A 12656-nucleotide genomic window follows, 5' to 3' on the forward strand; every position below is an offset into this window, starting at 1 on the left:
CTCTGGTGGGATCTCCATACTGGTTCCATGAGAGTGAAAATGAGGGAATTTCACTCTGAAATAGGACGTTCTCTTCAAAATCTTTCTCCTTTCTCTACCCTAATTATTAGGAGACAAGGACAATGTGCAGTGCAATTTTGACTCATAAAATGTCAGAATTCACTGACTTGCAGCAGTTTCTTTCCAGTTCCAAATATCCAGACAGTTCTAGTGTCTGCTACTTATTGATTCCTCAGCACTGACAGTTCCACTGGCTGTGGAAATCACTGTCTTGGAAAGAACAGCCTGGTATTAACTCTCCAGTGGCTTTGACAGAGTTTTAATTTGATGTGAGATAGAGATCCAGCAGAATATCCACAGCTCCAGAAGGAAAGGCATTTATTCTCTGTTGCTATGAGCTCCTGGGTAACTGATTTCCATCACATAATGACTTGCTCAGGCCACTGCTAAACCACTCTCCTTTCCCTTTGCGTTCACCTCTCTCAAATAACACCCAAATCTCTCTAAGTATTTTCATTACCCTGCTCACCCTGTGTCTGAGGACCTAAAAATGACAAACTGGAGCAGATGATTTGCTGTGAGCCTCTCCCTCCTCCCTCCCTTTGTCTCCAGCATCAGGGCAGTGTGCTCTGCTTTTGTTTGCTTTTTGTTTTCTTTGAAATACTCGCACAGACTTTACATGTCCTTCTAAATTACTGCTTAGCTAAGCAGGAAAGGTGGAATTCTTATAACATTTCCCGTCGGCCTCTCCTTCCAGCCCTTTTAAAACTGTGTTATGGTTCTTTGAAGTCTTTTCTATTAGTCTACATTATTCAGAGGCTGTGGTGTGCCTAAAGTACCTGCAGGAGCACAGGTGCAATCTTTATGCCAATCTCAAGAAGAAAGGAGGGAGACATCAAGTAGCACAGAGTGTCATGGGGCCAATGCATTAATGCTGGGTGTTCCGTGTTCATTAATGTGGGTGAGTACACAGAGATTTACCAGGGAATATCTGCAGTGCAAGTTACTCAGAGGGTTTAAAAATGCCCAAATTCCAGAAAAAAATAGGGGTGAAAAGCTGGAGGAGAGGAGAGGAGAGGAGAGGAGAGGAGAGGAGAGGAGAGGAGAGGAGAGGAGAAGAGAAGAGAAGAGAAGAGAAGAGAAGAGAAGAGAAGAGAAGAGAAGAGAAGAGAAGAGAAGACACCAGGACACAAAGAGAACTGAGAATTCCATTACCAGTTTCCACCTTGCAGTGATGGTGGCACTGGGCAGTTTATTGCCTTGGGTGTGTCAGAGCTCAGGACCAGTCAAGGTACAGCTAAATATAGAGTGCTTGTGCAAAGACCAGTAACACTATTAAAAATTTTCATAATTTTCTAAGCAAAGCAGGTAGAAAGTGTTTCTAAGCCCCATTATTACCCGGATCACCTTTGAAGGGTGGTTCCCCATTATGTTTCCAGATATTGCCCTCAAGGAGTGGCTCTATTTCCCATTGTGTGATCAAATTTCACAATCTGCTGCGAAACTGCCAGCTCAGCACCTGCTGTGCTTAGCTGTGATTCCCAATGCAGCTCCTCGTCTCAGAGCTGACACTAAGGTTGCTTTCCATAAGTGATAAATTCGGTAATGAGGAGGGGACTTCTGCCTTTTTGCCTGCCTTGGCCTAAAAAGCACTCAGCAAAACCACAAAATACAGGTTTCCCACAGTGTGTGCCAGTGAGTAAGTGGGTGACTCGGAGTCACCTCCTCCATTCTCCCTGGAGTTACGGAGCTGTCCTGCCTTGCCTTGCCCAGGCACACGAGCACACACACAGAGCTTCTGCAGGCACCCACATGTACTGCCAAGGTAAAAAGGAGGCCTTACCCTGGTAAACACACACATTTCTGTGACCACACCGTAAAAGCTGATGATTTCTGGGCAGGCTCCTGAAAATCGCTTACATTTGGGAAAGGCACCTCGCCATAAACACCTCGGCAGCAATTTGTAAAGTGGCATGGGAGTGATGCAAGGGTCACTGAAATCATAAACAGACGTAACAGGACACATGGCAATTTGAAAGCTAAACCAGGATGAAGCCAGCACATCTTTCTAATCCTCAAATTGGTTTGGAGAAACCAAAAATTTGCTCCCAGTCACTTAAGAGGTATTAAAATGAACCTTCTTGTACAGCACTGACATCTTGAAATATGTCCAGGCCTTACAACTCAATTCCTAAACTTTCATTTAAAATACAAATAAATAAATAAAATCTACCTGGAAGGACACCTTATCATAAAATGGACACGAAATAATTCTCAAAAAGTTGAAAATTATTCTCAGCAAACCAACCGCAACATAAGGGTCTGTGTTTTATTCAATAATTAGCAGTGTGTAGGTAACTATGGACCTTTCTCCAGGAGCTGTAAAATCAGTTCCACTTGTGTCCTTGAGGAAATTCCTCCCCTGGATAACGATGGCATTTTTGGCAGCATCTCCAACCCTCTCTCCATTTGGTTTATTTTATTTTAGGAATACAACTCTCTGCTCTCAATTAGCACATTGGATTAAGTGCTTGCAAAGGCAGAAGCAGAGTTTAAACCCTGTGCAATGACGAATAACTAAAGAACAGAAAGCAGAAACACGAGGACTTAAGAAATGCATAACTTGAAATCATCCAGGAATTTCACAACCCTCAATTTTTATTTTTTTTTCCAACATGGGACCAATAAAACTATTTACAACTTGATTCACTGAACTTTATGGCTTGAGTTAGTAATGACCAAGGTGCCAAAGTCTGGAAATGAAGTGGTTTGAATGTACTAATCACCTGGTGTCCAAACTAACAACTGTTTAATAGAACTTAATCACTACTGTCAATGCTGGGTATTTTCTCCTATTAAGGAAACATTTAGTCTTATTTATCCTTTAATCATATTAACACACTGAAACATCCAGGTGCCATCCAGGAGGTGTGGGTTCCCTCCCCACGTGCCAGCTCCTGGCTGCAGACACTGCCCAGGGTCCCCAAATCCAGGCCAAGCACCTGGTCTGATGTTGCTTTTCCTTGGAAAACTCCCTTAAACAGCTAAGGAATGGAACACTTTTCAAAAACAGGACAGCAGAGTCAAAAAAATTGATAAAATTTATTAAAATTGTCCAAAAGGAAAAAAAAAAAAACCAAACCAAACCAACAAAGTACAAACTAACTTGAAAATAGAGGAGGAACAGAATGGTTAATTCAAGTGTTCAACACTTATATATTGTTATGAATGAGACCAGATTCAACTGCTTCAAGGCTCGGATGTTGGATGCCTGTGTGAGCTATTTGCAATCTAACAATTAATCACAATTACTTTTAGCTGCCACTGCACTTGAAATATTAACTAGAATCAATTAAACCATCAGAAAGTTATTCTGCTTCCAATCTATGCCATTCAGACAACTTCAGGTCCTGCCCAGCTAAGCAGCACTCCAGGAATTTCCTCACTTTCCCTTGATCCCTGTCCAGTCCATGAGAAGCAGAGCAATTTCAACTTTTCCCCACACCTGCCCTTGGGACTAAGGGCTCTCCATTCTTTGGAAGGGGGTGGACACCCAATTTCAGTAATTCTGCTGATCCTCATTTCCCTCCATCAAGCCCAGAGAGAAGTGGTCAGAGCTGTCCATGAAAATGCTGTACATTAATATGGAATTTCACAATGTGAGACAAACAAGGTGTGTGCAGAGTGTTCCAGTTAGCTGGAATGGCACCAGTTTTCCCAGTTGCCTCTCGAGGGGACCTTAGTGAGTACTGGTTAGTCTGGGGCAGTTGGGTGACTGCAAAAGGAAAGCCCCATTTCCCTTTTTTGCTCTAGGACTCTCCTGATGAGACTTGCCAGAAAGCTGAAAATGGATCCTCTTTATTTTTGACTCGTCTGTCACCCGAAGGGAGCCTGAATTTTTCTCCTTGTTCTTACCTCTGGCAATGTCATTCCTGCCACAGGGAACATGCAATCATAAATCACTTGTCTGCATCACAGATTACACAGTTGTACAATGGCAGCTTCCTCACACCTGTGCTTTTGCTTTTCTCCCCAGACCTCAGCAAGCGGTGTTGTGGCACTGGGAGGAGCAGCAGTCTCACAAGATTCTATGGAAATAATCCAAAATAACCTTTGTAATGCCTTTAGTGTTATGTTTTTATCACCCAGGCTCCGTGGCAGACAGCAACATCATCAGAATTGGCTCTGATGACTTTTAGAGTGAAGACAGGGCAGGTTTTTTCCCCCAGTTATTGACAAAAACCAATGATCACAGCCAGAGCTACCTGGATAGTCACAGTAGATCGGTGAATGGCACAATGAAAACAAGCACCAATTTCATGCTCATGCTTTACCTGTTAATTTAAGATGGATTACATGGTGCATGGACAAGACAGAAATAAATTCCTGAAACATATTCCAAAAAGGCTGAAGTAGAGCTGCCGGAGGGGCAGGCTCTGACTGAATCCTGGCTCCAGAAACCAAAGCCTTTCTCCCAAGTGAGCACAGGGGGTGTGGAAGTGCAGGAGTTCACACTGTAAAGCTTCTGTATTTTGGCAGAGATTCTGTAAGGAACAAAAACCAAACCAAAACATGCAGCTTATTAGCCTAGAAGAACAATCTTTGCTCTGTTTACACAGTAACCACACACCTGTATCTCAGAAATATGAGACGAGTGATGGGGAAAGGGGAGGGGACTGACAGCTTCATTTTCCTCTGCACCAGGTGCAGTCAGCTCTGTAATATCTTTCCAGCCACTATTTTGACTCAGTGCCACTGTTGGCCTCCTGTACCTGCTGAACAGCCCCTGCAGGGAATGACTCCAAAACATGCCCATGCTCCCTGCTCCAGCAAGATCCGCTCCTACCTGGAGCCCTGGCGGGTGCAGACACAAGTCAGCCAAATCCTGAACCCATCCTAGCACAGCTGCAGTTCCTGCAAGTCACAGAAAGACAAAAACCACTCAATTTTGTCCTAAATTATTCTATCGATTCATTTTTCTTACAGGATGTACCTAATTTTTTGGTGCTGCCAGTTTATGTCCCATTTTTATGGGGCAAAAATACGGCATTAAGGAAACTTGTCCTGTCACAATGATGCATCAGGGTAGGGGACAGAGCTGAGGAGTGTCCCACCTCTTTAACTCCTCAGACTAAAGTACAATTCAGTAAAATCCATTTGCATTAATTGCAGCAAATTTGTGTGTCTGGTTTTACTGAATATGATTGTTTGATATTGCCAGGCAAATGGAGAAGAAAAGAGGGGTATATATTAAAAGAATAAATTCATGTTTTTATCAGAATAAATTTCTTTTTACCATGAGAACAACAGAAGAAGTTGCTTTATGTTTGTTAAGAGAGCAGCCACGTGAGTAACAACAGGGTAGCTCCTACTGCAACGCTGGTTAAGTGGCACCAACCATGGAATCATGGAATTGTTTAGGTTGGCAAAGACCTTTAGGATCACCAAGCCCAACCATTAGCCCAGCACTGCCAGAGCCACCACTAACCCACATCCCCAAGTGCCACATCCACACATCTGTTAAATCCCCCGGGAATGGGGACTCCACCACCGATGGCCCTTTCGGTGAAGACATTTTTCCTGAGATCCAATCTTCCTGAGGCTGCACCCAACCCTTCAGCCTGACCATTGATGAGGACATTAAGCAGGACTGGCCCCAGTCCCGGGCCTGGGGAGCACCACTGGTGACCAGCCCCAGCTGAGTGTGACTCCATCCACCACGGTTCCCTGGGCTCCAGCCAGTGTTTTACCACCAGTGCACCCATCCGAGCCATGAGCACCCAGTTGCCCCAGGAGAATCCTGTGGGAAGTGGTGTCAAAGCCTTTCCCAAAGTCCAGGCAGGCCCATCCCAGCCTTTCCCTCACCCCCTGAGCGGGTGACCCTATCCCAGGAGGAGATCAGGTTGGTCAGGCAGGACCTGCCTTTCGTGGGCCTGTGCCAGCTGCGCATGATCACCGTACGTGCCACGTGATGGCATTCCAGAGGGTCTGCTCCACAGCCTGTCCTGGCACTGAGGTCAGGCTGGCAGGTCTGCGATTCCCTGGATTCCCCTCCAGACCCTTTGTGTGGGTGGGTGTGACATTTGCTGACCTCCAGCGAGCTCCAGTCAGCCAGAGCTGCTGGTAAATGCTGGACAGTGGCTCAGGGAGCACTTCCAAGAGCTGCCTCAGCATCCTTGGGTGGATCCAGCCTCTTCCTCATCTGCTGTCACTGTGCTTCCCTCTACATCCAGTAAAGGATGGAGAATCTCCTTCGCTCTTCCTTTGTTACTGATGTATTTATAGGAACAGTTTTATTGCCTTTTACAGCAGTGGCCAGGTTAAGTTCTGGCTGGACTTTGGCCCTTCTAATTTTCTTCAGCTGGCCTATCGAAACCATCAGTGAATAAAACAAATTTATGTCTCTATTGCTATTGAATTCACTTCTTCTCTTTGGTAAAAGCGTGACATAAAATCATGCAGGAGTACTGGATAATCAATGTGAAACTGTGTATTACAGTGCAAAAGGCATGAAAGACATCATTTATCATGGAATCATGGAGAGTTTGGGGCTAAAACCATCAAAAACCATCTCATCCCAACACCCCGCCATGGGCAGGGACACCTTTCACTGGATCAGGTCACTGAGAGTTTTAGAAACTGCTCTGTACAGGTAGCAATGGGTGGAACTGGACTGGGCTGCTCGAGAGGGATATTATGGTATTGCACTAGCACAGAGTATTTATATCATTTTTATTTCTTTAATCTGACTGCATGCAACCCCACGGAGCAGAGAAAGTCAAGTCTCTATGTTTAGGAGCCCAGGTCTTCATCAGGAAAGGGGTATTTAGGATTCTCAGGCAGTGATTAACGTGAGCTCTGAGTTAGAGTTTATAAATATGATGAGTCTTTAATTTGCACAACAAGTAGAGTAATAAAGATTAGAGGAAAGAACTTGAGAGGGAGGGAGAGAAACCTCCGTATCTAACCTAGGCTGCTAACACTAATTACTGTTGGTCTCTCACAACAAAATCTTTCAGGAGTCAGGATGTTTCAGCTTAAGCTTTAAAAATAACCAATGCACCACGTTAGTGCAAAGAAATTATCCAACACATACAACAGCAGAGCACCTGGTTTTCCTCTAAATCTTAACCAGGTTATTTTTTCATCATGAAAGAAGTGCCTGCATCTTTGGCAGTTGTAAAAATATCATGCATGGCACCACCTGCCAGACTAATAACAATAATTAGAAATGTAATAAACTGTTCATTGGCAAGGGAACAAATTGTCTTATCCTTTGAAAGTCACACTGGCCCGAGGCAATTCCTCACAGACATTCGCCACTGATGTCACAAGAGCTGGAGTGAGAAGCACACAGTGCAGAAAAACAACAGAGGAGGGCAATGAGAAAGGGAGAAAAAACCACTGACAAAGGCATTTGAGCAGTGTGGAATAGCTGCAGAGTATTTTCATTTCACTGAATAAACCATTAAAAACTCAGGATTTACGGAGAGTTTACAATGGGGGAGAACTGATCCTGTTGCCTCCTGTAGAACTTTACGGACTGGAGCCTGTGGAGAATCGCATGAACTCAAAACACTTGTTCAAGATGAAACATTTTTAACTGAATTTGGAATGAAAACCTCAGGCTTGCAATTACTTCCTTTTTATCCTCCTTAGGTCTTTTCATCTTTTGTACAATGATTTTTCATAAAATAATTAGGATCTTTTCACAACATACTTTGCACTGAATACAAAGTGGTTACTTTGACTCTTGTATCTCATATGTTTAATTTTAAATCTGGCAATCTGAGATCAATATTTCATTCTCACTGAAGCTCCTCTAAGTGCTGAAGCAATCTTGGTTTGGCTGCCAGATAGGAATTAATGGCCTGTTCAAGATTTTTACCTCCCATTATAACTCTCCATTTGAACAGACCACAAGATTTCATGTTGCTTGTTTTTAAAGGCCGTGTTTAAAACCATCCTCAACAATAAAAATGTGGTTTAATATGTTCACAACCTTATAATGTTTATGCCCCCTCTTCCACGCAACATGTTTTAGCTCTAAAAATCCACTGTCAGCCTCTAAAATGCAAAAAGGCATCCAGAGAAATCTGTGAGCATTAAATATTTGCCTTCCTCATCCATCTTCTGGACTAAGAGCAAGAGAACACAGCGACCAGGTCCACGCTCACAGAGGACTGAAGAGAAGAAAATCAAGTTATAAATGCTGCCTAAGCACTTCTTTCTGAGGCTTCTGATGATTTCACAGTCCCAGTAAGTCATCTAGGAGGGGCCCATGCCAGGCAGCAGCCTGCTTTTGTTCTTTGCTTTGTACTCAGAAGGGAGGGACATTGCTGAGGTACAACACTCTGGGTATTTACGTGATTCACTCCTTCTTTCATTGAATCATTTTCTGGTTTCTAAGATAATACCTCTGGGATCATTTCAGTGGCTGTTTGCGGAAGCACAAGCTTTTTGTGTTTTCCACTATTGGGTGGGATGGTGAAGATGAAGGGAGGATGGTCCAAGAAAGATGGGAAAATCGTTTGGACAGGATGGGGAGAACCTGGGAATTCTGATTATTGACCTGATGGGTCCAAAGTCCTGAACACAGGAGCTGGGATGTCAGCTCAGAACCTGACTACAGCCAGCTATAACTCCATAACCCTCCTGCTGAACACGCTGCTTATCTCCCCAAATCCAGGCACTGCTCTAGTCTGGGTCAAATAACTCATCCCAGGCTGTTTTTGCATTGTAATTGGTTAGGAAAATCCAAGTGTGTCAGTCCTTTTCAGCATCCCAGGTCAGCTCTTCCCAATTTTCCTCTCTGTTTCAAAATCAATACAATAACGGCCGGTTGGATTTGAGACAACACCTTGGAGGGGTGATACCACACACCTGTCAGATCTACCTGTGAAACCTGCAGATATAACCACATTTTCTTCATAACCTTGCAAGAAATTCTTATTTCAGCCTGGTTTAGTGTTTGGGTAGGGCTGGAAGTGAGATGATCTTTAAGGTCCCTTCCAACCCAAAGCATCCTGGGGTTCTGTGATTCGAGAATTTAATCCGAGTTGTATTCCTAAACCAGTTTTTCTGCAGCACAACCCAGTTCTGCTGATGCATCAGTATTTCTCCCACGGATACTTTGGAAAGCTTGGGAAAAACATTCCCTCAAATTCTATGGAAGTGGAGAAACACTAAAAGGGCGTGCATGTATTGGCACTGGCTGCTCATGGAGCAGTCAGGAACATCCAAGCACACACTCCAAGAAGGAAAGAAGACAGACCAGTTGTTCTGGTTATTAGACATGGTTAAGGGGCTAAAAAAAAAAAAAAAAGCAACACCAAACCAACACACACACACACGTTTCTGCCAAGCCAGTTATAAGAAGATAATCATGTGCTAGCCTAAGCCTCTGGCAGGAGTAAAACACTGTTAGCTGTCTTCTAGCTGGCTAAATATTAATCATCCTGTTTAGAACCAATCATGTCACTAACTGGAGAGAAACTTGGTTAAAGGTTGTGGTACCAAGAGGGTTTAGGGTTTTATCTCTAGCTGAAGGATTCCCTGTCTTCTACAGAAAATATGTTGAGTGAGGCAAAATCCAGAGCACTATTCCTAAATGCATAATTTTTGGAAAGAGATTTAGGAGGTTCTGCAAGCTGAGGATGTGGGAAGACACTCCAGCAATTCAAACAAGATTCTCCTCAGCTGCTGTAAAGGAAACAGAGCACAGTGTTTCACCTTGGGTTGTGAAGTGCAGTGACTTGCAAACATTTTCATCTGAACCACCAAGCAAGATCATATTCACAAACTAATTCTGCTCCTGAGCTCTGCCACAGCTCCAGAAGTGATGCTGCATGTTCACCACAGAGCATCAGCAAGGAGGAACAGAAAAAAAACCCCAAGAACTAAAAGTTGCACATTACTGGGGGAAGGTGTGAGTTATTCAACACATCTGAAATCACCACTCAGCCTAAAATAAATGGAAAATAAAAAGAGCAGGCAGCAAGCCTTAGAAGCAACAGGATGAAGTCATGGATGAGTGATCATTTCCCTGCTCATGCCTGAGCCACTAAGTGGCCAAACCTGCACAACATATTCAGAGTCATGAGTGTGACAGGATTGGGTTGGGAAGACTCATGTGGTTCAAAGGTCTCCCTTGGAGATCCACATGTTCTTGAAACTCCCACAGTCCCTCAGGGCCTTAAAACCAGGATGCAGCAGCACTCTCCTTTGAATCTGCTGTGGTCTGACCTTTAGAAAGTCCTGTTCAGAGAGAGGAGTTGGAGGTGACGAGACAGAGGATGAGCCTCTCCAATATCAGCAGCGCTGCTGGGATTCCATCCGTGTCTGGCGACATTGGCCACGTTCTTCTGCATCTCTGGCTTTGACATTCATCAGATTCCCATGCTCTGGAAGCTGATGTACAGTAGGCTTTCTCCTTTTCTTGTCATGTCACCAAAACTCTCCCGACAGCCTCGCTCTGCACAGCTCTGTGATGTTGGAAACAGCCTGGCAGCCAAAAATGCAGAAGCCATGAGACCAAACAAACAAAGACAGCCTGCCAAGCTACCACTTATCCAGCAGCTGCAGGCTAGGAAAGCCTGCTCCCTTTCTGTTAACCTTGTAACAAAACAAAAAAAAAAAAAAAAAAAAGGGGGGGAAAAATCACAAAAGGCTTTTTCTGAAGTGCAGTGTCAACAAAAAAGGGAAAGCTGGCAGAAGGCTGCCAACTCTTCACTAATTATTTTCAGTGAGAAGGTTTATGATCTGTTACAGGGCATTCCAACCTGATTCTGAGGTCTGAAATTTTCTATTTCTCCAGTGATCCGCTCTGAGGAGGAACGGGAATTCCTCCCTGAACACAGGAGAAGGATCCAGCTCCAGCTACCCTAGAACAAGGCAGCGTCCCAATGCTGAATACATAAGGACCAAATAATTAAGCACAAGACAAAATAAACCCGTGAGGACAATCAGAGATTATTACCCCCAATTATTAGCCCAATCTCTCTTTCTCTCTTTAATTAATTATCTCCCTGCTGCATTGAAAGCTGCACACTAAGAGCAGCCTTGTCAAAAAGGCAACCCAAAGCCCAGTGCTGGGTGACACAATGGCTGTAACAGGTGTCTAGAACACCTTCCTGAATTTCACCTAGAGCAGAAAGGCACAGAGTCAAGTCTAACACCGTGTCTTGAGCTCATCCTCATTTCCAAAATACCAAAATAACACCTTGCAGTGGCTGCCACACCGCTCCCCATGCTGCGCTTTATGGGCAGCACTAAATCACTGGCCAGGAAATGATATTTGGTGTATAATGATGGTTCTTTGTATTTTAATTTAAGATTGAACAATTAACGAGCTGAAAGTTCTGCAAATGCCAACAAAAGAACATCTTCTGGGCGTGCCAGATTTGGAGGCCGTAATTCAGATCTCCCTGGTGAATTTCTTCCTTCCCTCTTCCAACTCACGGCTCCTCTGTAACAAAAACAGGGCAAAAAACAGCTCCATTTTGCCAAAAGAAGAGGGAATGAGAATTATACTCTCTTACATCCCTGGAATTGTTCGAGTCCAGGTTGAAACGACCTGGTTTAGTGGGAGATGTCCCTGCTGACGGCAGGGGGGTGGAAGGAGATGGGCTTTAAGGTCCCTTCCAGCCCAAACCATGCTCTGGTTTGGTGAAATATTTGGAATGCTGACATTGCTAAGCTCAGTTTAACCAATGTGCTTTTCTAGACACATTAATCTGCCAGATAAATGCACTTGTGATCACTTCTGAGGGACAGAAATGGACTGAAGTGTATGTAGGTTAAACCAAGGTGTGTATTCCCTAGGGATATCTCAGAAGATAAAAAGCAAGCCCTGACTACTATTTAAAGGCAGCCCAGCAGACGGTTAAAGTTACACCCAGGTGTGTCTTCCCTCAGGTGATCCCAAGGGAGAGATGCTGGGCCACTTTTCCTATTTAATGGTGGCAGAATAGCTGGTTAGATTACGTCTTAAGTCATTTTGTAAGCTTATCATCCAAATGTTAGGGTACAAAAATTGTAAGCCTACAAAGCTATTTATGATAACAAATAGTGCTGCCATCACTGCATAATAAAATATAAACAATGTATTAAAAATAAGCAATTATCCCACTAGTAAATTAAGCAGGAATATTTAATCAAAGGGATTAATTTATGCTTTGGCTGGGCAAAAAGTGAAGCTCATAGGAAGAACTCCTCGCTGACAAATTTCCAGATCAGCAAGACTGTTCTTGCCAATTATAAATAGCAGGAGGGGTTTATAATGAGGTCAGCACTGTTTTTCCATGTCAAGGAATCGAAGAATATTAAATCTTAAAATTGATCAAACCTTCTGAATTGCACACAAGGTGTTTGAGCTCAGCTTATCCTTTCCTTTGGAAAACACCAGTCCAGGGAAAACTTTTAGGACAAGGATCAAATTGTGGAAAACAAAGATAATAATATTTTTCCAGCTTCTAGGACGAAACAACTCCATATACCCAAGATGCCAAAACGCAGTGCTACAGGAAGCAGATCATGCAAGGTGACTCCCCCTAAATGAGGCAAACAAACAGGGAAGCAGGATCTCGAGCTGCTCATTCTGGACACACCACAAGCACCTCATGCCAGGTCAGTCGGGCAGGCTGTCATTTCTCTTC

The 12656-nt window shown here is 43.7% G+C and overlaps 1 long non-coding RNA gene across 1 annotated transcript; it reads right to left on the reverse strand.

The window, feature by feature from the left end:
- Nucleotides 1-3083: 3083 nt before the first annotated feature.
- On the reverse strand, nt 3084-4971 carry LOC121663678. Its single transcript, XR_006015711.1, has 2 exons — nt 4847-4971; nt 3084-4544 (listed from the first exon to the last, which is right to left on the reverse strand). It is a non-coding gene; the product is annotated as an uncharacterized LOC121663678 (long non-coding RNA).
- Nucleotides 4972-12656: the final 7685 nt, after the last annotated feature.

The sequence above is a fragment of the Corvus kubaryi genome, unplaced genomic scaffold, assembly GCF_017639235.1.
Source record: "Corvus kubaryi isolate FWS band 111438036 unplaced genomic scaffold, C.kubaryi_AGA036_p1.0 37284, whole genome shotgun sequence".
Classification (NCBI taxonomy): Eukaryota; Metazoa; Chordata; class Aves; order Passeriformes; family Corvidae; genus Corvus; species Corvus kubaryi.